Genomic DNA, 24,365 nt, shown 5'->3' on the forward strand with positions numbered 1-24,365 from the left:
ACTACTCAAAAATCTTCTCTAAACTTGATTCCAAGGGTTTAAACAGAAGTTTGACCAACAATTCAAAAATTGCACATTTCCAGGTTTCATATCATATGTCGAGTCATTCAACTTTGCTGAACTGTGCAGAAACAGGCTACATCTTGGTTTCATAGTGTAGTGGTTATCACATCTGCTTTACACGCAGAAAGTCCTGGGTTCAATCCCCAGTGAAACCATGTTTATGTTCTGATTAACCAATCAATCTTTAAATATTTCCATACTCAACATATCTCTTCTGGTGATTTAAACTGTGAAAAGGGTAGTTTGTTCAATAGAAACTGGCCTTTCTGCTAATGGGAGTAAATGTAGTCTTAAACTACATTTTAAGTTTTAGTTCATAAAAATAGTATATACTTGTAATCCAGTAATTTTAAAATTAAAAGTTAAGTTGACTTATCTCCTTTTTGCCAACAATGTATTTTCATGATTTCTATATATTTTTAAAGCAAAAGAGCTTGTTAAAATGTTTTTTTGTTCATTTTTCTACATTAATGAATATACTTTATGCTGTGTAAATTTTCTCTGTAAAATTGAAATCTCATAAGCTTCTCCATGCAATTGTTTCTTCCATATCTCCACTGCTCGACTGACAGCCCTGGCTGAGACCTAGGGATTCTGGGACACTGCAGAGAGTGGGTGTGATGAGGAGGACCATTAAGAAGCTGCTATGACAGAGAATGCTATTTTTCTGTGATTCAATATGTTCATGCCCACCATTGTGACTGCTTAATATTAGAAACAAAAATATGTGCTGTTATGAGACTACTAAAATAGGAGAACCCTGGGAAAAACTTCCTGTGTGAAATTTTCAGGGCTCGCAGTTGACTGCTGGTTTTTGATCACCAGCAGGCAATATCTTTGGAAATTTAATTTCAGTAGCAAATTAGTCATCCTCTGATTAAAGAAAATCAAATTCTTTAAATACTATGCTGTGTAGTGACATTTGCTTTCAAAAAAGTTATTTTCAATGAAAACAAGTTCTTTCCAAAACTAGTATATGGTAGTTGAGCATTAAAGAATTTAGATTTTGTCTTTGGATTTACAGTGTAGTGGTTATCAGACATGTTTTAGTTTTTCGTGTAAAGTTTGATGTATGTTATGAAAGGGAATTTTATTTATATGTCTTCCTAAAAAAGGCATATGTTCAAAACAAGGCTTGCTAAATCACTAAAAAGGAATCCTTAAAAATGTGGGGCTACTGATCGATAAAACTACAAGGCATTAAACATCATGAATGCTGTCACATTTTTCTCTTTAAAATTGAAATATTAACTACTCAAAAATCTTCTCTAAACTTGATTCCAAGGGTTTAAACAGAAGTTTGACCAACAATTCAAAAATTGCACATTTCCAGGTTTCATATCATATGTCGAGTCATTCAACTTTGCTGAACTGTGCAGAAACAGGCTACATCTTGGTTTCATAGTGTAGTGGTTATCACATCTGCTTTACGCGCAGAAGGTCCTGGGTTCAATCCCCAGTGAAACCATGTTTATGTTCTGATTAACCAATCAATCTTTAAATATTTCCATACTCAACATATCTCTTCTGGTGATTTAAACTGTGAAAAGGGTAGTTTGTTCAATAGAAACTGGCCTTTCTGCTAATGGGAATAAATGTAGTCTTAAACTACACTTTAAGTTTTAGTTCATAAAAATAGTATATACTTGTAATCCAGTAATTTTAAAATTAAAAGTTAAGTTGACTTATCTCCTTTTTGCCAACAATGTATTTTCATGATTTCTATATATTTTTAAAGCAAAAGAGCTTGTTAAAATGTTTTTTTGTTCATTTTTCTACATTAATGAATATACTTTATGCTGTGTAAATTTTCTCTGTAAAATTGAAATCTCATAAGCTTCTCCATGCAATTGTTTCTTCCATATCTCCACTGCTCGACTGACAGCCCTGGCTGAGACCTAGGGATTCTGGGACACTGCAGAGAGTGGGTGTGATGAGGAGGACCATTAAGAAGCTGCTATCACAGAGAATGCTATTTTTCTGTGATTCAATATGTTCATGCCCACCATTGTGACTGCTTAATATTAGAAACAAAAATATGTGCTGTTATGAGACTACTAAAATAGGAGAACCCTGGAAAAAACTTCCTGTGTGAAATTTCCAGGGCTCGCAGTTGACTGCTGGTTTTTGATCACCAGCAGGCAATATCTTTGGAAATTTAATTTCAGTAGCAAATTAGTCATCCTCTGATTAAAGAAAATCAAATTCTTTAAATACTATGCTGTGTAGTGACATTTGCTTTCAAAAAGTTATTTTCAATGAAAACAAGTTCTTTCCAAAACTAGTATATGGTAGTTGAGCATTAAAGAATTTAGATTTTGTCTTTGGATTTACAGTGTAGTGGTTATCAGACATGTTTTAGTTTTTCGTGTAAAGTTTGATGTATGTTATGAAAGGGAATTTTATTTATATGTCTTCCTAAAAAAGGCATATGTTCAAAACAAGGCTTGCTAAATCACTAAAAAGGAATCCTTAAAAATGTGGGGCTACTGATCGATAAAACTACAAGGCATTAAACATCATGAATGCTGTCACATTTTTCTCTTTAAAATTGAAATATTAATTACTCAAAAATCTTCTCTAAACTTGATTCCAAGGGTTTAAACAGAAGTTTGACCAACAATTCAAAAATTGCACATTTCCAGGTTTCATATCATATGTCGAGTCATTCAACTTTGCTGAACTGTGCAGAAACAGGCTACGTCTTGGTTTCATAGTGTAGTGGTTATCACATCTGCTTTACACGCAGAAGGTCCTGGGTTCAATCCCCAGTGAAACCATGTTTATGTTCTGATTAACCAATCAATCTTTAAATATTTCCATACTCAACATATCTCTTCTGGTGATTTAAACTGTGAAAAGGGTAGTTTGTTCAATAGAAACTGGCCTTTCTGCTAATGGGAATAAATGTAGTCTTAAACTACACTTTAAGTTTTAGTTCATAAAAATAGTATATACTTGTAATCCAGTAATTTTAAAATTAAAAGTTAAGTTGACTTATCTCCTTTTTGCCAACAATGTATTTTCATGATTTCTATATATTTTTAAAGCAAAAGAGCTTGTTAAAATGTTTTTTTGTTCATTTTTCTACATTAATGAATATACTTTATGCTGTGTAAATTTTCTCTGTAAAATTGAAATCTCATAAGCTTCTCCATGCAATTGTTTCTTCCATATCTCCACTGCTCGACTGACAGCCCTGGCTGAGACCTAGGGATTCTGGGACACTGCAGAGAGTGGGTGTGATGAGGAGGACCATTAAGAAGCTGCTATGACAGAGAATGCTATTTTTCTGTGATTCAATATGTTCATGCCCACCATTGTGACTGCTTAATATTAGAAACAAAAATATGTGCTGTTATGAGACTACTAAAATAGGAGAACCCTGGAAAAAACTTCCTGTGTGAAATTTTCAGGGCTCGCAGTTGACTGCTGGTTTTTGATCACCAGCAGGCAATATCTTTGGAAATTTAATTTCAGTAGCAAATTAGTCATCCTCTGATTAAAGAAAATCAAATTCTTTAAATACTATGCTGTGTAGTGACATTTGCTTTCAAAAAAGTTATTTTCAATGAAAACAAGTTCTTTCCAAAACTAGTATATGGTAGTTGAGCATTAAAGAATTTAGATTTTGTCTTTGGATTTACAGTGTAGTGGTTATCAGACATGTTTTAGTTTTTCGTGTAAAGTTTGATGTTTGTTATGAAAGGGAATTTTATTTATATGTCTTCCTAAAAAAGGCATATGTTCAAAACAAGGCTTGCTAAATCACTAAAAAGGAATCCTTAAAAATGTGGGGCTACTGATCGATAAAACTACAAGGCATTAAACATCATGAATGCTGTCACATTTTTCTCTTTAAAATTGAAATATTAACTACTCAAAAATCTTCTCTAAACTTGATTCCAAGGGTTTAAACAGAAGTTTGACCAACAATTCAAAAATTGCACATTTCCAGGTTTCATATCATATGTCGAGTCATTCAACTTTGCTGAACTGTGCAGAAACAGGCTACGTCTTGGTTTCATAGTGTAGTGGTTATCACATCTGCTTTACACGCAGAAGGTCCTGGGTTCAATCCCCAGTGAAACCATGTTTAACCAATCAATCTTTAAATATTTCCATACTCAACATATCTCTTCTGGTGATTTAAACTGTGAAAAGGGTAGTTTGTTCAATAGAAACTGGCCTTTCTGCTAATGGGAATAAATGTAGTCTTAAACTACACTTTAAGTTTTAGTTCATAAAAATAGTATATACTTGTAATCCAGTAATTTTAAAATTAAAAGTTAAGTTGACTTATCTCCTTTTTGCCAACAATGTATTTTCATGATTTCTATATATTTTTAAAGCAAAAGAGCTTGTTAAAATGTTTTTTTGTTCATTTTTCTACATTAATGAATATACTTTATGCTGTGTAAATTTTCTCTGTAAAATTGAAATCTCATAAGCTTCTCCATGCAATTGTTTCTTCCATATCTCCACTGCTCGACTGACAGCCCTGGCTGAGACCTAGGGATTCTGGGACACTGCAGAGAGTGGGTGTGATGAGGAGGACCATTAAGAAGCTGCTATGACAGAGAATGCTATTTTTCTGTGATTCAATATGTTCATGCCCACCATTGTGACTGCTTAATATTAGAAACAAAAATATGTGCTGTTATGAGACTACTAAAATAGGAGAACCCTGGAAAAAACTTCCTGTGTGAAATTTTCAGGGCTCGCAGTTGACTGCTGGTTTTTGATCACCAGCAGGCAATATCTTTGGAAATTTAATTTCAGTAGCAAATTAGTCATCCTCTGATTAAAGAAAATCAAATTCTTTAAATACTATGCTGTGTAGTGACATTTGCTTTCAAAAAAGTTATTTTCAATGAAAACAAGTTCTTTCCAAAACTAGTATATGGTAGTTGAGCATTAAAGAATTTAGATTTTGTCTTTGGATTTACAGTGTAGTGGTTATCAGACATGTTTTAGTTTTTCGTGTAAAGTTTGATGTATGTTATGAAAGGGAATTTTATTTATATGTCTTCCTAAAAAAGGCATATGTTCAAAACAAGGCTTGCTAAATCACTAAAAAGGAATCCTTAAAAATGTGGGGCTACTGATCGATAAAACTACAAGGCATTAAACATCATGAATGCTGTCACATTTTTCTCTTTAAAATTGAAATATTAACTACTCAAAAATCTTCTCTAAACTTGATTCCAAGGGTTTAAACAGAAGTTTGACCAACAATTCAAAAATTGCACATTTCCAGGTTTCATATCATATGTCGAGTCATTCAACTTTGCTGAACTGTGCAGAAACAGGCTACGTCTTGGTTTCATAGTGTAGTGGTTATCACATCTGCTTTACACGCAGAAGGTCCTGGGTTCAATCCCCAGTGAAACCATGTTTATGTTCTGATTAACCAATCAATCTTTAAATATTTCCATACTCAACATATCTCTTCTGGTGATTTAAACTGTGAAAAGGGTAGTTTGTTCAATAGAAACTGGCCTTTCTGCTAATGGGAATAAATGTAGTCTTAAACTACATTTTAAGTTTTAGTTCATAAAAATAGTATATACTTGTAATCCAGTAATTTTAAAATTAAAAGTTAAGTTGACTTATCTCCTTTTTGCCAACAATGTATTTTCATGATTTCTATATATTTTTAAAGCAAAAGAGCTTGTTAAAATGTTTTTTTGTTCATTTTTCTACATTAATGAATATACTTTATGCTGTGTAAATTTTCTCTGTAAAATTGAAATCTCATAAGCTTCTCCATGCAATTGTTTCTTCCATATCTCCACTGCTCGACTGACAGCCCTGGCTGAGACCTAGGGATTCTGGGACACTGCAGAGAGTGGGTGTGATGAGGAGGACCATTAAGAAGCTGCTATGACAGAGAATGCTATTTTTCTGTGATTCAATATGTTCATGCCCACCATTGTGACTGCTTAATATTAGAAACAAAAATATGTGCTGTTATGAGACTACTAAAATAGGAGAACCCTGGGAAAAACTTCCTGTGTGAAATTTTCAGGGCTCGCAGTTGACTGCTGGTTTTTGATCACCAGCAGGCAATATCTTTGGAAATTTAATTTCAGTAGCAAATTAGTCATCCTCTGATTAAAGAAAATCAAATTCTTTAAATACTATGCTGTGTAGTGACATTTGCTTTCAAAAAAGTTATTTTCAATGAAAACAAGTTCTTTCCAAAACTAGTACATGGTAGTTGAGCATTAAAGAATTTAGATTTTGTCTTTGGATTTACAGTGTAGTGGTTATCAGACATGTTTTAGTTTTTCGTGTAAAGTTTGATGTATGTTATGAAAGGGAATTTTATTTATATGTCTTCCTAAAAAAGGCATATGTTCAAAACAAGGCTTGCTAAATCACTAAAAAGGAATCCTTAAAAATGTGGGGCTACTGATCGATAAAACTACAAGGCATTAAACATCATGAATGCTGTCACATTTTTCTCTTTAAAATTGAAATATTAACTACTCAAAAATCTTCTCTAAACTTGATTCCAAGGGTTTAAACAGAAGTTTGACCAACAATTCAAAAATTGCACATTTCCAGGTTTCATATCATATGTCGAGTCATTCAACTTTGCTGAACTGTGCAGAAACAGGCTACGTCTTGGTTTCATAGTGTAGTGGTTATCACATCTGCTTTACACGCAGAGGGTCCTGGGTTCAATCCCCAGTGAAACCATGTTTATGTTCTGATTAACCAATCAATCTTTAAATATTTCCATACTCAACATATCTCTTCTGGTGATTTAAACTGTGAAAAGGGTAGTTTGTTCAATAGAAACTGGCCTTTCTGCTAATGGGAATAAATGTAGTCTTAAACTACACTTTAAGTTTTAGTTCATAAAAATAGTATATACTTGTAATCCAGTAATTTTAAAATTAAAAGTTAAGTTGACTTATCTCCTTTTTGCCAACAATGTATTTTCATGATTTCTATATATTTTTAAAGCAAAAGAGCTTGTTAAAATGTTTTTTTGTTCATTTTTCTACATTAATGAATATACTTTATGCTGTGTAAATTTTCTCTGTAAAATTGAAATCTCATAAGCTTCTCCATGCAATTGTTTCTTCCATATCTCCACTGCTCGACTGACAGCCCTGGCTGAGACCTAGGGATTCTGGGACACTGCAGAGAGTGGGTGTGATGAGGAGGACCATTAAGAAGCTGCTATCACAGAGAATGCTATTTTTCTGTGATTCAATATGTTCATGCCCACCATTGTGACTGCTTAATATTAGAAACAAAAATATGTGCTGTTATGAGACTACTAAAATAGGAGAACCCTGGAAAAAACTTCCTGTGTGAAATTTTCAGGGCTCGCAGTTGACTGCTGGTTTTTGATCACCAGCAGGCAATATCTTTGGAAATTTAATTTCAGTAGCAAATTAGTCATCCTCTGATTAAAGAAAATCAAATTCTTTAAATACTATGCTGTGTAGTGACATTTGCTTTCAAAAAAGTTATTTTCAATGAAAACAAGTTCTTTCCAAAACTAGTATATGGTAGTTGAGCATTAAAGAATTTAGATTTTGTCTTTGGATTTACAGTGTAGTGGTTATCAGACATGTTTTAGTTTTTCGTGTAAAGTTTGATGTTTGTTATGAAAGGGAATTTTATTTATATGTCTTCCTAAAAAAGGCATATGTTCAAAACAAGGCTTGCTAAATCACTAAAAAGGAATCCTTAAAAATGTGGGGCTACTGATCGATAAAACTACAAGGCATTAAACATCATGAATGCTGTCACATTTTTCTCTTTAAAATTGAAATATTAACTACTCAAAAATCTTCTCTAAACTTGATTCCAAGGGTTTAAACAGAAGTTTGACCAACAATTCAAAAATTGCACATTTCCAGGTTTCATATCATATGTCGAGTCATTCAACTTTGCTGAACTGTGCAGAAACAGGCTACGTCTTGGTTTCATAGTGTAGTGGTTATCACATCTGCTTTACACGCAGAAGGTCCTGGGTTCAATCCCCAGTGAAACCATGTTTAACCAATCAATCTTTAAATATTTCCATACTCAACATATCTCTTCTGGTGATTTAAACTGTGAAAAGGGTAGTTTGTTCAATAGAAACTGGCCTTTCTGCTAATGGGAATAAATGTAGTCTTAAACTACACTTTAAGTTTTAGTTCATAAAAATAGTATATACTTGTAATCCAGTAATTTTAAAATTAAAAGTTAAGTTGACTTATCACCTTTTTGCCAACAATGTGTTTTCATGATTTCTATATATTTTTAAAGCAAAAGAGCTTGTTAAAATGTTTTTTTGTTCATTTTTCTACATTAATGAATATACTTTATGCTGTGTAAATTTTCTCTGTAAAATTGAAATCTCATAAGCTTCTCCATGCAATTGTTTCTTCCATATCTCCACTGCTCGACTGACAGCCCTGGCTGAGACCTAGGGATTCTGGGACACTGCAGAGAGTGGGTGTGATGAGGAGGACCATTAAGAAGCTGCTATGACAGAGAATGCTATTTTTCTGTGATTCAATATGTTCATGCCCACCATTGTGACTGCTTAATATTAGAAACAAAAATATGTGCTGTTATGAGACTACTAAAATAGGAGAACCCTGGAAAAAACTTCCTGTGTGAAATTTTCAGGGCTCGCAGTTGACTGCTGGTTTTTGATCACCAGCAGGCAATATCTTTGGAAATTTAATTTCAGTAGCAAATTAGTCATCCTCTGATTAAAGAAAATCAAATTCTTTAAATACTATGCTGTGTAGTGACATTTGCTTTCAAAAAAGTTATTTTCAATGAAAACAAGTTCTTTCCAAAACTAGTATATGGTAGTTGAGCATTAAAGAATTTAGATTTTGTCTTTGGATTTACAGTGTAGTGGTTATCAGACATGTTTTAGTTTTTCGTGTAAAGTTTGATGTATGTTATGAAAGGGAATTTTATTTATATGTCTTCCTAAAAAAGGCATATGTTCAAAACAAGGCTTGCTAAATCACTAAAAAGGAATCCTTAAAAATGTGGGGCTACTGATCGATAAAACTACAAGGCATTAAACATCATGAATGCTGTCACATTTTTCTCTTTAAAATTGAAATATTAACTACTCAAAAATCTTCTCTAAACTTGATTCCAAGGGTTTAAACAGAAGTTTGACCAACAATTCAAAAATTGCACATTTCCAGGTTTCATATCATATGTCGAGTCATTCAACTTTGCTGTACTGTGCAGAAACAGGCTACGTCTTGGTTTCATAGTGTAGTGGTTATCACATCTGCTTTACACGCAGAAGGTCCTGGGTTCAATCCCCAGTGAAACCATGTTTATGTTCTGATTAACCAATCAATCTTTAAATATTTCCATACTCAACATATCTCTTCTGGTGATTTAAACTGTGAAAAGGGTAGTTTGTTCAATAGAAACTGGCCTTTCTGCTAATGGGAATAAATGTAGTCTTAAACTACACTTTAAGTTTTAGTTCATAAAAATAGTATATACTTGTAATCCAGTAATTTTAAAATTAAAAGATAAGTTGACTTATCTCCTTTTTGCCAACAATGTATTTTCATGATTTCTATATATTTTTAAAGCAAAAGAGCTTGTTAAAATGTTTTTTTGTTCATTTTTCTACATTAATGAATATACTTTATGCTGTGTAAATTTTCTCTGTAAAATTGAAATCTCATAAGCTTCTCCATGCAATTGTTTCTTCCATATCTCCACTGCTCGACTGACAGCCCTGGCTGAGACCTAGGGATTCTGGGACACTGCAGAGAGTGGGTGTGATGAGGAGGACCATTAAGAAGCTGCTATCACAGAGAATGCTATTTTTCTGTGATTCAATATGTTCATGCCCACCATTGTGACTGCTTAATATTAGAAACAAAAATATGTGCTGTTATGAGACTACTAAAATAGGAGAACCCTGGAAAAAACTTCCTGTGTGAAATTTTCAGGGCTCGCAGTTGACTGCTGGTTTTTGATCACCAGCAGGCAATATCTTTGGAAATTTAATTTCAGTAGCAAATTAGTCATCCTCTGATTAAAGAAAATCAAATTCTTTAAATACTATGCTGTGTAGTGACATTTGCTTTCAAAAAAGTTATTTTCAATGAAAACAAGTTCTTTCCAAAACTAGTATATGGTAGTTGAGCATTAAAGAATTTAGATTTTGTCTTTGGATTTTTAGTGTAGTGGTTATCAGACATGTTTTAGTTTTTCGTGTAAAGTTTGATGTATGTTATGAAAGGGAATTTTATTTATATGTCTTCCTAAAAAAGGCATATGTTCAAAACAAGGCTTGCTAAATCACTAAAAAGGAATCCTTAAAAATGTGGGGCTACTGATCGATAAAACTACAAGGCATTAAACATCATGAATGCTGTCACATTTTTCTCTTTAAAATTGAAATATTAACTACTCAAAAATCTTCTCTAAACTTGATTCCAAGGGTTTAAACAGAAGTTTGACCAACAATTCAAAAATTGCACATTTCCAGGTTTCATATCATATGTCGAGTCATTCAACTTTGCTGAACTGTGCAGAAACAGGCTACATCTTGGTTTCATAGTGTAGTGGTTATCACATCTGCTTTACACGCAGAAAGTCCTGGGTTCAATCCCCAGTGAAACCATGTTTATGTTCTGATTAACCAATCAATCTTTAAATATTTCCATACTCAACATATCTCTTCTGGTGATTTAAACTGTGAAAAGGGTAGTTTGTTCAATAGAAACTGGCCTTTCTGCTAATGGGAATAAATGTAGTCTTAAACTACACTTTAAGTTTTAGTTCATAAAAATAGTATATACTTGTAATCCAGTAATTTTAAAATTAAAAGTTAAGTTGACTTATCTCCTTTTTGCCAACAATGTATTTTCATGATTTCTATATATTTTTAAAGCAAAAGAGCTTGTTAAAATGTTTTTTTGTTCATTTTTCTACATTAATGAATATACTTTATGCTGTGTAAATTTTCTCTGTAAAATTGAAATCTCATAAGCTTCTCCATGCAATTGTTTCTTCCATATCTCCACTGCTCGACTGACAGCTCTTGCTGAGACCTAGGGATAGTGGTACACTGCAGAGAGTGGGTGTGATGAGTAGGACCATTAAGAAGCTGCTATGACAGAGAATGCTATTTTTCTGTGATTCAATATGTTCATGCCCACCATTGTGACTGCTTAATATTAGAAACAAAAATATGTGCTATTGTGAGACTACTAAAATAGGAGAACCCTGGAAAAAACTTCCTGTGTGAAATTTTCAGGGCTCGCAGTTGACTGCTGGTTTTTGATCACCAGCAGGCAATATCTTTGGAAATTTAATTTCAGTAGCAAATTAGTCATCCTCTGATTAAAGAAAATCAAATTCTTTAAATACTATGCTGTGTAGTGACATTTGCTTTCAAAAAAGTTATTTTCAATGAAAACAAGTTCTTTCCAAAACTAGTATATGGTAGTTGAGCATTAAAGAATTTAGATTTTGTCTTTGGATTTACAGTGTAGTGGTTATCAGACGTGTTTTAGTTTTTCGTGTAAAGTTTGATGTATGTTATGAAAGGGAATTTTATTTATATGTCTTCCTAAAAAAGGCATATGTTCAAAACAAGGCTTGCTAAATCACTAAAAAGGAATCCTTAAAAATGTGGGGCTACTGATCGATAAAACTACAAGGCATTAAACATCATGAATGCTGTCACATTTTTCTCTTTAAAATTGAAATATTAACTACTCAAAAATCTTCTCTAAACTTGATTCCAAGGGTTTAAACAGAAGTTTGACCAACAATTCAAAAATTGCACATTTCCAGGTTTCATATCATATGTCGAGTCATTCAACTTTGCTGAACTGTGCAGAAACAGGCTACATCTTGGTTTCATAGTGTAGTGGTTATCACATCTGCTTTACACGCAGAAAGTCCTGGGTTCAATCCCCAGTGAAACCATGTTTATGTTCTGATTAACCAATCAATCTTTAAATATTTCCATACTCAACATATCTCTTCTGGTGATTTAAACTGTGAAAAGGGTAGTTTGTTCAATAGAAACTGGCCTTTCTGCTAATGGGAATAAATGTAGTCTTAAACTACACTTTAAGTTTTAGTTCATAAAAATAGTATATACTTGTAATCCAGTAATTTTAAAATTAAAAGTTAAGTTGACTTATCTCCTTTTTGCCAACAATGTATTTTCATGATTTCTATATATTTTTAAAGCAAAAGAGCTTGTTAAAATGTTTTTTTGTTCATTTTTCTACATTAATGAATATACTTTATGCTGTGTAAATTTTCTCTGTAAAATTGAAATCTCATAAGCTTCTCCATGCAATTGTTTCTTCCATATCTCCACTGCTCGACTGACAGCTCTTGCTGAGACCTAGGGATAGTGGTACACTGCAGAGAGTGGGTGTGATGAGTAGGACCATTAAGAAGCTGCTATGACAGAGAATGCTATTTTTCTGTGATTCAATATGTTCATGCCCACCATTGTGACTGCTTAATATTAGAAACAAAAATATGTGCTATTGTGAGACTACTAAAATAGGAGAACCCTGGAAAAAACTTCCTGTGTGAAATTTTCAGGGCTCGCAGTTGACTGCTGGTTTTTGATCACCAGCAGGCAATATCTTTGGAAATTTAATTTCAGTAGCAAATTAGTCATCCTCTGATTAAAGAAAATCAAATTCTTTAAATACTATGCTGTGTAGTGACATTTGCTTTCAAAAAAGTTATTTTCAATGAAAACAAGTTCTTTCCAAAACTAGTATATGGTAGTTGAGCATTAAAGAATTTAGATTTTGTCTTTGGATTTACAGTGTAGTGGTTATCAGACGTGTTTTAGTTTTTCGTGTAAAGTTTGATGTATGTTATGAAAGGGAATTTTATTTATATGTCTTCCTAAAAAAGGCATATGTTCAAAACAAGGCTTGCTAAATCACTAAAAAGGAATCCTTAAAAATGTGGGGCTACTGATCGATAAAACTACAAGGCATTAAACATCATGAATGCTGTCACATTTTTCTCTTTAAAATTGAAATATTAACTACTCAAAAATCTTCTCTAAACTTGATTCCAAGGGTTTAAACAGAAGTTTGACCAACAATTCAAAAATTGCACATTTCCAGGTTTCATATCATATGTCGAGTCATTCAACTTTGCTGAACTGTGCATAAACAGGCTACGTCTTGGTTTCATAGTGTAGTGGTTATCACATCTGCTTTACACGCAGAAGGTCCTGGGTTCAATCCCCAGTGAAACCATGTTTATGTTCTGATTAACCAATCAATCTTTAAATATTTCCATACTCAACATATCTCTTCTGGTGATTTAAACTGTGAAAAGGGTAGTTTGTTCAATAGAAACTGGCCTTTCTGCTAATGGGAATAAATGTAGTCTTAAACTACACTTTAAGTTTTAGTTCATAAAAATAGTATATACTTGTAATCCAGTAATTTTAAAATTAAAAGTTAAGTTGACTTATCTCCTTTTTGCCAACAATGTATTTTCATGATTTCTATATATTTTTAAAGCAAAAGAGCTTGTTAAAATGTTTTTTTGTTCATTTTTCTACATTAATGAATATACTTTATGCTGTGTAAATTTTCTCTGTAAAATTGAAATCTCATAAGCTTCTCCATGCAATTGTTTCTTCCATATCTCCACTGCTCGACTGACAGCCCTTACTGAGACCTAGGGATTCTGGGATACTGCAGAGAGTGGGTGTGATGAGGAGGACCATTAAGAAGCTGCTATCACAGAGAATGCTATTTTTCTGTGATTCAATATGTTCATGCCCACCATTGTGACTGCTTAATATTAGAAACAAAAATATGTGCTATTGTGAGACTACTAAAATAGGAGAACCCTGGAAAAAACTTCCTGTGTGAAATTTTCAGGGATCGCAGTTGACTGCTGGTTTTTGATCACCAGCAGGCAATATCTTTGGAAATTTAATTACAGTTGCAAATTAGTCATCCTCTGATTAAAGAAAATCAAATTCTTTAAATACTATGCTGTGTAGTGACATTTGCTTTCGAAAAAGTTCTTTTCAATGAAAACAAGTTCTTTCCAAAACTAGTATATGGTAGTTGAGCATTAAAGAATTTAGATTTTGTCTTTGGATTTACAGTGTAGTGGTTATCAGACATGTTTTAGTTTTTCGTGTAAAGTTTGATGTTTGTTATGAAAGGAAATTTTATTTATATGTCTTCCTAAAAAAGGCATATGTTCAAAACAAGGCTTGCTAAATCACTAAAAAGGAATCCTTAAAAATGTGGGGCTACTGATCGATAAAACTACAAGGCATTAAACATCATGAATGCTGTCACATGTTTCTCTTTAAAATTGAAATATTAACTACTCAAAAATCTTCTCTAAACTTGATTCCAAGGGTTTAAACAGAAGTTTGACCAACAATTCAAAAATTGCACATTTCCAGGTTTCATATCATATGTCGAGTCATTCAACTTTGCTGAACTGTGCAGAAACAGGCAACGTCTTGGTTTCATAGTGTAGTGGTTATCACATCTGCTTTACACGCAGAAGGCCCTGGGTTCAATCCCCAGTGAAACCATGTTTATGTTCTGATTAACCAATCAATCTTTAAATATTTCCATACTCAACATATCTCTTCTGGTGATTTAAACTGTGAAAAAGGTAGTTTGTTCAATAGAAACTGGCCTTTCTGCTAATGGGAATAAATGTAGTCTTAAACTACACTTTAAGTTTTAGTTCATAAAAAGAGTATAAACTTGTAATCCAGTAATTTTAAAATTGGAAGTTAAGTTGACTTATCTCCTTTTTGCCAACAATGTATTTTCATGATTTCTATATATTTTTAAAGCAAAAGAGCTTGTTAAAATGTTTTTTTGTTTATTTTTCTACATTAATGAATATACTTTATGCTGTGTAAATTTTCTCTGTAAAATTGAAATCTCATAAGCTTCTCCATGCAATTGTTTCTTCCATATCTCCACTGCTCGACTGACAGCCCTTGCTGAGACCTAGGGATAGTGGGACACTGCAGAGAGTGGGTGTGATGAGTAGGACCATTAAGAAGCTGCTATGACAGAGAATGCTATTTTTCTGTGATTCAATATGTTCATGCCCACCATTGTGACTGCTTAATATTAGAAACAAAAATATGTGCTGTTATGAGACTACTAAAATAGGAGAACCCTGGAAAAAACTTCCTGTGTGAAATTTTCAGGGCTCGCAGTTGACTGCTGGTTTTTGATCACCAGCAGGCAATATCTTTGGAAATTTAATTTCAGTAGCAAATTAGTCATCCTCTGATTAAAGAAAATCAAATTCTTTAAATACTATGCTGTGTAGTGACATTTGCTTTCAAAAAAGTTCTTTTCAATGAAAACAAGTTCTTTCCAAAACTAGTATATGGTAGTTGAGCATTAAAGAATTTCGATTTTGTCTTTGGATTTACAGTGTAGTGGTTATCAGACATGTTTTAGTTTTTCGTGTAAAGTTTGATGTATGTTATGAAAGGGAATTTTATTTATATGTCTTCCTAAAAAAGGCATATGTTCAAAACAAGGCTTGCTAAATCACTAAAAAGGAATCCTTAAAAATGTGGGGCTACTGATCGATAAAACTACAAGGCATTAAACATCATGAATGCTGTCACATTTTTCTCTTTAAAATTGAAATATTAACTACTCAAAAATCTTCTCTAAACTTGATTCCAAGGGTTTAAACAGAAGTTTGACCAACAATTCAAAAATTGCACATTTCCAGGTTTCATATCATATGTCGAGTCATTCAACTTTGCTGAACTGTGCAGAAACAGGCTACGTCTTGGTTTCATAGTGTAGTGGTTATCACATCTGCTTTACATGCAGAAGGTCCTGGGTTCAATCCCCAGTGAAACCATGTTTATGTTCTGATTAACCAATCAATCTTTAAATATTTCCATACTCAACATATCTCTTCTGGTGATTTAAACTGTGAAAAGGGTAGTTTGTTCAATAGAAACTGGCCTTTCTGCTAATGGGAATAAATGTAGTCTTAAACTACACTTTAAGTTTTAGTTCATAAAAATAGTATAAACTTGTAATCCAGTAATTTTAAAATTAAAAGTTAAGTTGACTTATCTCCTTTTTGCCAACAATGTATTTTCATGATTTCTATATATTTTTAAAGCAAAAGAGCTTGTTAAAATGTTTTTTTGTTCATTTTTCTACATTAATGAATATACTTTATGCTGTGTAAATTTTCTCTGTAAAATTGAAATCTCATAAGCTTCTCCATGCAATTGTTTCTTCCATATCTCCACTGCTCGACTGACAGCCCTTACTGAGACCTAGGGATAGTGGAACACTGCAGAGAGTGGGTGTGATGAGGAGGACCATTAAGAAGCTGCTATGACAGAGAATGCTATTTTTCTGTGATTCAATATGTTCATGCCCACCATTGTGACTGCTTAATATTAGAAACAAAAATATGTGCTGTTATGAGACTACTAAAATAGAAGAACCCTGGAAAAAACTTCCTGTGTGAAATTTTCAGGGCTCGCAGTTGACTGCTGGTTTTTGATCACCAGCAGGCAATATCTTTGGAAATTTAATTTCAGTAGCAAATTAGTCATCCTCTGATTAAAGAAAATCAAATTCTTTAAATACTATGCTGTGTAGTGACATTTGCTTTCAAAAAAGTTATTTTCAATGAAAACAAGTTCTTTCCAAAACTAGTATATGGTAGTTGAGCATTAAAGAATTTAGATTTTGTCTTTGGATTTACAGTGTAGTGGTTATCAGACATGTTTTAGTTTTTCTTGTAAAGTTTGATGTATGTTATGAAAGGGAATTTTATTTATATGTCTTCCTAAAAAAGGCATATGTTCAAAACAAGGCTTGCTAAATCACTAAAAAGGAATCCTTAAAAATGTGGGGCTACTGATCGATAAAACTACAAGGCATTAAACATCATGAATGCTGTCACATTTTTCTCTTTAAAATTGAAATATTAACTACTCAAAAATCTTCTCTAAACTTGATTCCAAGGGTTTAAACAGAAGTTTGACCAACAATTCAAAAATTGCACATTTCCAGGTTTCATATCATATGTCGAGTCATTCAACTTTGCTGAACTGTGCAGAAACAGGCTACGTCTTGGTTTCATAGTGTAGTGGTTATCACATCTGCTTTACACGCAGAAGGTCCTGGGTTCAATCCCCAGTGAAACCATGTTTATGTTCTGATTAACCAATCATTCTTTAAATATTTCCATACTCAACATATCTCTTCTGGTGATTTAAACTGTGAAAAGGGTAGTTTGTTCAATAGAAACTGGCCTTTCTGCTAATGGGAATAAATGTAGTCTTAAACTACACTTTAAGTTTTAGTTCATAAAAATAGTATATACTTGTAATCCAGTAATTTTAAAATTAAAAGTTAAGTTGACTTATCTCCTTTTTGCCAACAATGTATTTTCATGATTTCTATATATTTTTAAAGCAAAAGAGCTTGTTAAAATGTTTTTTTGTTCATTTTTCTACATTAATGAATATACTTTATGCTGTGTAAATTTTCTCTGTAAAATTGAAATCTCATAAGCTTCTCCATGCAATTGTTTCTTCCATATCTCCACTGCTCGACTGACAGCCCTGGCTGAGACCTAGGGATTCTGGGACACTGCAGAGAGTGGGTGTGATGAGGAGGACCATTAAGAAGCTGCTATGACAGAGAATGCTATTTTTCTGTGATTCAATATGTTCATGCCCACCATTGTGACTGCTTAATATTAGAAACAAAAATATGTGCTGTTATGAGACTACTAAAATAGGAGAACCCTGGAAAAAACTTCCTGTGTGAAATTTTCAGGGCTCGCAGTTGACTGCTGGTTTTTGATCACCAGCAGGCAATATCTTTGGAAATTTAATTTCAGTAGCAAATTAGTCATCCTCTGATTAAAGAAAATCAAATTCTTTAAATACTATGCTGTGTAGTGACATTTGCTTTCAAAAAAGTTATTTTCAATGAAAACAAGTTCTTTCCAAAACTAGTATATGGTAGTTGAGCATTAAAGAATTTCGATTTTGTCTTTGGATTTACAGTGTAGTGGTTATCAGACATGTTTTAGTTTTTCGTGTAAAGTTTGATGTATGTTATGAAAGGGAATTTTATTTATATGTCTTCCTAAAAAAGGCATATGTTCAAAACAAGGCTTGCTAAATCACTAAAAAGGAATCCTTAAAAATGTGGGGCTACTGATCGATAAAACTACAAGGCATTAAACATCATGAATGCTGTCACATTTTTCTCTTTAAAATTGAAATATTAACTACTCAAAAATCTTCTCTAAACTTGATTCCAAGGGTTTAAACAGAAGTTTGACCAACAATTCAAAAATTGCACATTTCCAGGTTTCATATCATATGTCGAGTCATTCAACTTTGCTGAACTGTGCAGAAACAGGCTACGTCTTGGTTTCATAGTGTAGTGGTTATCACATCTGCTTTACATGCAGAAGGTCCTGGGTTCAATCCCCAGTGAAACCATGTTTATGTTCTGATTAACCAATCAATCTTTAAATATTTCCATACTCAACATATCTCTTCTGGTGATTTAAACTGTGAAAAGGGTAGTTTGTTCAATAGAAACTGGCCTTTCTGCTAATGGGAATAAATGTAGTCTTAAACTACACTTTAAGTTTTAGTTCATAAAAATAGTATAAACTTGTTATCCAGTAATTTTAAAATTAAAAGTTAAGTTGACTTATCTCCTTTTTGCCAACAATGTATTTTCATGATTTCTATATATTTTTAAAGCAAAAGAGCTTGTTAAAATGTTTTTTTGTTCATTTTTCTACATTAATGAATATACTTTATGCTGTGTAAATTTTCTCTGTAAAATTGAAATCTCATAAGCTTCTCCATGCAATTGTTTCTTCCATATCTCCACTGCTCGACTGACAGCCCTTACTGAGACCTAGGGATAGTGGAACACTGCAGAGAGTGGGTGTGATGAGGAGGACCATTAAGAAGCTGCTATGACAGAGAATGCTATTTTTCTGTGATTCAATATGTTCATGCCCACCATTGTGACTGCTTAATATTAGAAACAAAAATATGTGCTGTTATGAGACTACTAAAATAGAAGAACCCTGGAAAAAACTTCCTGTGTGAAATTTTCAGGGCTCGCAGTTGACTGCTGGTTTTTGATCACCAGCAGGCAATATCTTTGGAAATTTAATTTCAGTAGCAAATTAGTCATCCTCTGATTAAAGAAAATCAAATTCTTTAAATACTATGCTGTGTAGTGACATTTGCTTTCAAAAAAGTTATTTTCAATGAAAACAAGTTCTTTCCAAAACTAGTATATGGTAGTTGAGCATTAAAGAATTTAGATTTTGTCTTTGGATTTACAGTGTAGTGGTTATCAGACATGTTTTAGTTTTTCTTGTAAAGTTTGATGTATGTTATGAAAGGGAATTTTATTTATATGTCTTCCTAAAAAAGGCATATGTTCAAAACAAGGCTTGCTAAATCACTAAAAAGGAATCCTTAAAAATGTGGGGCTACTGATCGATAAAACTACAAGGCATTAAACATCATGAATGCTGTCACATTTTTCTCTTTAAAATTGAAATATTAACTACTCAAAAATCTTCTCTAAACTTGATTCCAAGGGTTTAAACAGAAGTTTGACCAACAATTCAAAAATTGCACATTTCCAGGTTTCATATCATATGTCGAGTCATTCAACTTTGCTGAACTGTGCAGAAACAGGCTACGTCTTGGTTTCATAGTGTAGTGGTTATCACATCTGCTTTACACGCAGAAGGTCCTGGGTTCAATCCCCAGTGAAACCATGTTTATGTTCTGATTAACCAATCATTCTTTAAATATTTCCATACTCAACATATCTCTTCTGGTGATTTAAACTGTGAAAAGGGTAGTTTGTTCAATAGAAACTGGCCTTTCTGCTAATGGGAATAAATGTAGTCTTAAACTACACTTTAAGTTTTAGTTCATAAAAATAGTATATACTTGTAATCCAGTAATTTTAAAATTAAAAGTTAAGTTGACTTATCTCCTTTTTGCCAACAATGTATTTTCATGATTTCTATATATTTTTAAAGCAAAAGAGCTTGTTAAAATGTTTTTTTGTTCATTTTTCTACATTAATGAATATACTTTATGCTGTGTAAATTTTCTCTGTAAAATTGAAATCTCATAAGCTTCTCCATGCAATTGTTTCTTCCATATCTCCACTGCTCGACTGACAGCCCTGGCTGAGACCTAGGGATTCTGGGACACTGCAGAGAGTGGGTGTGATGAGGAGGACCATTAAGAAGCTGCTATCACAGAGAATGCTATTTTTCTGTGATTCAATATGTTCATGCCCACCATTGTGACTGCTTAATATTAGAAACAAAAATATGTGCTGTTATGAGACTACTAAAATAGGAGAACCCTGGAAAAAACTTCCTGTGTGAAATTTTCAGGGCTCGCAGTTGACTGCTGGTTTTTGATCACCAGCAGGCAATATCTTTGGAAATTTAATTTCAGTAGCAAATTAGTCATCCTCTGATTAAAGAAAATCAAATTCTTTAAATACTATGCTGTGTAGTGACATTTGCTTTCAAAAAAGTTATTTTCAATGAAAACAAGTTCTTTCCAAAACTAGTATATGGTAGTTGAGCATTAAAGAATTTAGATTTTGTCTTTGGATTTACAGTGTAGTGGTTATCAGACATGTTTTAGTTTTTCGTGTAAAGTTTGATGTATGTTATGAAAGGGAATTTTATTTATATGTCTTCCTAAAAAAGGCATATGTTCAAAACAAGGCTTGCTAAATCACTAAAAAGGAATCCTTAAAAATGTGGGGCTACTGATCGATAAAACTACAAGGCATTAAACATCATGAATGCTGTCACATTTTTCTCTTTAAAATTGAAATATTAACTACTCAAAAATCTTCTCTAAACTTGATTCCAAGGGTTTAAACAGAAGTTTGACCAACAATTCAAAAATTGCACATTTCCAGGTTTCATATCATATGTCGAGTCATTCAACTTTGCTGAACTGTGCAGAAACAGGCTACGTCTTGGTTTCATAGTGTAGTGGTTATCACATCTGCTTTACACGCAGAAGGTCCTGGGTTCAATCCCCAGTGAAACCATGTTTATGTTCTGATTAACCAATCAATCTTTAAATATTTCCATACTCAACATATCTCTTCTGGTGATTTAAACTGTGAAAAAGGTAGTTTGTTCAATAGAAACTGGCCTTTCTGCTAATGGGAATAAATCTAGTCTTAAACTACACTTTAAGTTTTAGTTCATAAAAATAGTTTAAACTTGTAATCCAGTAATTTTAAAATTGGAAGTTAAGTTGACTTATCTCCTTTTTGCCAACAATGTATTTTCATGATTTCTATATATTTTTAAAGCAAAAGAGCTTGTTAAAATGTTTTTTTGTTCATTTTTCTACATTAATGAATATACTTTATGCTGTGTAAATTTTCTCTGTAAAATTGAAATCTCATAAGCTTCTCCATGCAATTGTTTCTTCCATATCTCCACTGCTCAACTGACAGCCCTGGCTGAGACCTAGGGATTCTGGGACACTGCAGAGAGTGGGTGTGATGAGGAGGACCATTAAGAAGCTGTTATCACAGAGAATGCTATTTTTCTGTGATTCAATATGTTCATGCCCACCATTGTGACTGCTTAATATTAGAAACAAAAATATGTGCTGTTATGAGACTACTAACATAGGAGAACCCTGGAAAAAACTTCCTGTGTGAAATTTTCAGGGCTCGCAGTTGACTGCTGGTTTTTGATCACCAGCAGGCAATATCTTTGGAAATTTAATTTCAGTAGCAAATTAGTCATCCTCTGATTAAAGAAAATTAAATTCTTTAAATACTATGCTGTGTAGTGACATTTGCTTTCAAAAAAGTTATTTTCAATGAAAACAAGTTATTTCCAAAACTAGTATATGGTAGTTGAGCATTAAAGAATTTAGATTTTGTCTTTGGATTTACAGTGTAGTGGTTATCAGACATGTTTTAGTTTTTCGTGTAAAGTTTGATGTATGTTATGAAAGGGAATTTTATTTATATGTCTTCCTAAAAAAGGCATATGTTCAAAACAAGGCTTGCTAAATCACTAAAAAGGAATCCTTAAAAATGTGGGGCTACTGATCAATAAAACTACAAGGCATTAAACATCATGAATGCTGTCACATTTTTCTCTTTAAAATTGAAATATTAACTACTCAAAAATCTTCTCTAAACTTGATTCCAAGGGTTTAAACAGAAGTTTGACCAACAATTCAAAAATTGCACATTTCCAGGTTTCATATCATATGTCGAGTCATTCAACTTTGCTGAACTGTGCAGAAACAGCCTATGTCTTGGTTTCATAGTGTAGTGGTTATCACATCTGCTTTACACGCAGAAGGTCCTGGGTTCAATCCCCAGTGAAACCATGTTTATGTTCTGATTAACCAATCAATCTTTAAATATTTCCATACTCAACATATCTCTTCTGGTGATTTAAACTGTGAAAAAGGTAGTTTGTTCAATAGAAACTGGCCTTTCTGCTAATGGGAATAAATGTAGTCTTAAACTACACTTTAAGTTTTAGTTCATAAAAATAGTATAAACTTGTAATCCAGTAATTTTAAAATTGGAAGTTAAGTTGACTTATCTCCTTTTTGCCAACAATGTATTTTCATGATTTCTATATATTTTTAAAGCAAAAGAGCTTGTTAAAATGTTTTTTTGTTCATTTTTCTACATTAATGAATATACTTTATGCTGTGTAAATTTTCTCTGTAAAATTGAAATCTCATAAGCTTCTCCATGCAATTGTTTCTTCCATATCTCCACTGCTCGACTGACAGCCCTGGCTGAGACCTAGGGATTCTGGGACACTGCAGAGAGTGGGTGTGATGAGGAGGACCATTAAGAAGCTGTTATCACAGAGAATGCTATTTTTCTGTGATTCAATATGTTCATGCCCACCATTGTGACTGCTTAATATTAGAAACAAAAATATGTGCTGTTATGAGACTACTAAAATAGGAGAACCCTGGAAAAAACTTCCTGTGTGAAATTTTCAGGGCTCGCAGTTGACTGCTGGTTTTTGATCACCAGCAGGCAATATCTTTGGAAATTTAATTTCAGTAGCAAATTAGTCATCCTCTGATTAAAGAAAATTAAATTCTTTAAATACTATGCTGTGTAGTGACATTTGCTTTCAAAAAAGTTATTTTCAATGAAAACAAGTTCTTTCCAAAACTAGTATATGGTAGTTGAGCATTAAAGAATTTAGATTTTGTCTTTGGATTTACAGTGTAGTGGTTATCAGACATGTTTTAGTTTTTCGTGTAAAGTTTGATGTTTGTTATGAAAGGGAATTTTATTTATATGTCTTCCTAAAAAATTCATATGTTCAAAACAAGGCTTGCTAAATCACTAAAAAGGAATCCTTAAAAATGTGGGGCTACTGATCGATAAAACTACAAGGCATTAAACATCATGAATGCTGTCACATTTTTCTCTTTAAAATTGAAATATTAACTACTCAAAAATCTTCTCTAAACTTGATTCCAAGGGTTTAAACAGAAGTTTGACCAACAATTCAAAAATTGCACATTTCCAGGTTTCATATCATATGTCGAGTCATTCAACTTTGCTGAACTGTGCAGAAACAGGCTACGTCTTGGTTTCATAGTGTAGTGGTTATCACATCTGCTTTACACGCAGAAGGTCCTGGGTTCAATCCCCAGTGAAACCATGTTTATGTTCTGATTAACCAATCAATCTTTAAATATTTCCATACTCAACATATCTCTTCTGGTGATTTAAACTGTGAAAAAGGTAGTTTGTTCAATAGAAACTGGCCTTTCTGCTAATGGGAATAAATGTAGTCTTAAACTACACTTTAAGTTTTAGTTCATAAAAATAGTATAAACTTGTAATCCAGTAATTTTAAAATTGGAAGTTAAGTTGACTTATCTCCTTTTTGCCAACAATGTATTTTCATGATTTCTATATATTTTTAAAGCAAAAGAGCTTGTTAAAATGTTTTTTTGTTCATTTTTCTACATTAATGAATATACTTTATGCTGTGTAAATTTTCTCTGTAAAATTGAAATCTCATAAGCTTCTCCATGCAATTGTTTCTTCCATATCTCCACTGCTCGACTGACAGCCCTTGCTGAGACCTAGGGATAGTGGGACACTGCAGAGAGTGGGTGTGATGAGTAGGACCATTAAGAAGCTGCTATCACAGAGAATGCTATTTTTCTGTGATTCAATATGTTCATGCCC

General features: G+C 32.8%; 19 non-coding genes across 19 annotated transcripts; all 19 read left to right on the forward strand.

Annotated features, from left to right (window-relative positions):
- Positions 1 to 145: 145 nt before the first annotated feature.
- On the forward strand, positions 146 to 218 carry TRNAV-UAC (transfer RNA valine (anticodon UAC)). Its single transcript has one exon. It is a non-coding gene; the product is annotated as a tRNA-Val (tRNA).
- Positions 219 to 1,458: 1,240 nt separating this feature from the next.
- On the forward strand, positions 1,459 to 1,531 carry TRNAV-UAC (transfer RNA valine (anticodon UAC)). Its single transcript has one exon. It is a non-coding gene; the product is annotated as a tRNA-Val (tRNA).
- A 1,239-nt stretch (positions 1,532 to 2,770) lies between these two features.
- TRNAV-UAC (transfer RNA valine (anticodon UAC)) lies at positions 2,771 to 2,843 on the forward strand. The gene has a single exon. It is a non-coding gene; the product is annotated as a tRNA-Val (tRNA).
- A 1,240-nt stretch (positions 2,844 to 4,083) lies between these two features.
- Positions 4,084 to 4,156, forward strand: TRNAV-UAC (transfer RNA valine (anticodon UAC)). The gene has a single exon. It is a non-coding gene; the product is annotated as a tRNA-Val (tRNA).
- A 1,229-nt stretch (positions 4,157 to 5,385) lies between these two features.
- Positions 5,386 to 5,458, forward strand: TRNAV-UAC (transfer RNA valine (anticodon UAC)). Its single transcript has one exon. It is a non-coding gene; the product is annotated as a tRNA-Val (tRNA).
- A 1,240-nt stretch (positions 5,459 to 6,698) lies between these two features.
- TRNAV-UAC (transfer RNA valine (anticodon UAC)) lies at positions 6,699 to 6,771 on the forward strand. Its single transcript has one exon. It is a non-coding gene; the product is annotated as a tRNA-Val (tRNA).
- Positions 6,772 to 8,011: 1,240 nt separating this feature from the next.
- TRNAV-UAC (transfer RNA valine (anticodon UAC)) lies at positions 8,012 to 8,084 on the forward strand. The gene has a single exon. It is a non-coding gene; the product is annotated as a tRNA-Val (tRNA).
- A 1,229-nt stretch (positions 8,085 to 9,313) lies between these two features.
- TRNAV-UAC (transfer RNA valine (anticodon UAC)) lies at positions 9,314 to 9,386 on the forward strand. The gene has a single exon. It is a non-coding gene; the product is annotated as a tRNA-Val (tRNA).
- A 1,240-nt stretch (positions 9,387 to 10,626) lies between these two features.
- TRNAV-UAC (transfer RNA valine (anticodon UAC)) lies at positions 10,627 to 10,699 on the forward strand. Its single transcript has one exon. It is a non-coding gene; the product is annotated as a tRNA-Val (tRNA).
- Positions 10,700 to 11,939: 1,240 nt separating this feature from the next.
- Positions 11,940 to 12,012, forward strand: TRNAV-UAC (transfer RNA valine (anticodon UAC)). The gene has a single exon. It is a non-coding gene; the product is annotated as a tRNA-Val (tRNA).
- A 1,240-nt stretch (positions 12,013 to 13,252) lies between these two features.
- On the forward strand, positions 13,253 to 13,325 carry TRNAV-UAC (transfer RNA valine (anticodon UAC)). The gene has a single exon. It is a non-coding gene; the product is annotated as a tRNA-Val (tRNA).
- A 1,240-nt stretch (positions 13,326 to 14,565) lies between these two features.
- TRNAV-UAC (transfer RNA valine (anticodon UAC)) lies at positions 14,566 to 14,638 on the forward strand. The gene has a single exon. It is a non-coding gene; the product is annotated as a tRNA-Val (tRNA).
- A 1,240-nt stretch (positions 14,639 to 15,878) lies between these two features.
- Positions 15,879 to 15,951, forward strand: TRNAV-UAC (transfer RNA valine (anticodon UAC)). Its single transcript has one exon. It is a non-coding gene; the product is annotated as a tRNA-Val (tRNA).
- A 1,240-nt stretch (positions 15,952 to 17,191) lies between these two features.
- TRNAV-UAC (transfer RNA valine (anticodon UAC)) lies at positions 17,192 to 17,264 on the forward strand. The gene has a single exon. It is a non-coding gene; the product is annotated as a tRNA-Val (tRNA).
- Positions 17,265 to 18,504: 1,240 nt separating this feature from the next.
- On the forward strand, positions 18,505 to 18,577 carry TRNAV-UAC (transfer RNA valine (anticodon UAC)). Its single transcript has one exon. It is a non-coding gene; the product is annotated as a tRNA-Val (tRNA).
- Positions 18,578 to 19,817: 1,240 nt separating this feature from the next.
- On the forward strand, positions 19,818 to 19,890 carry TRNAV-UAC (transfer RNA valine (anticodon UAC)). Its single transcript has one exon. It is a non-coding gene; the product is annotated as a tRNA-Val (tRNA).
- A 1,240-nt stretch (positions 19,891 to 21,130) lies between these two features.
- On the forward strand, positions 21,131 to 21,203 carry TRNAV-UAC (transfer RNA valine (anticodon UAC)). The gene has a single exon. It is a non-coding gene; the product is annotated as a tRNA-Val (tRNA).
- A 1,240-nt stretch (positions 21,204 to 22,443) lies between these two features.
- TRNAV-UAC (transfer RNA valine (anticodon UAC)) lies at positions 22,444 to 22,516 on the forward strand. Its single transcript has one exon. It is a non-coding gene; the product is annotated as a tRNA-Val (tRNA).
- Positions 22,517 to 23,756: 1,240 nt separating this feature from the next.
- On the forward strand, positions 23,757 to 23,829 carry TRNAV-UAC (transfer RNA valine (anticodon UAC)). Its single transcript has one exon. It is a non-coding gene; the product is annotated as a tRNA-Val (tRNA).
- Positions 23,830 to 24,365: the final 536 nt, after the last annotated feature.

The sequence above is a fragment of the Mixophyes fleayi genome, chromosome 10 (genome assembly GCF_038048845.1).
Source record: "Mixophyes fleayi isolate aMixFle1 chromosome 10, aMixFle1.hap1, whole genome shotgun sequence".
Lineage (NCBI taxonomy): Eukaryota > Metazoa > Chordata > Amphibia > Anura > Limnodynastidae > Mixophyes > Mixophyes fleayi.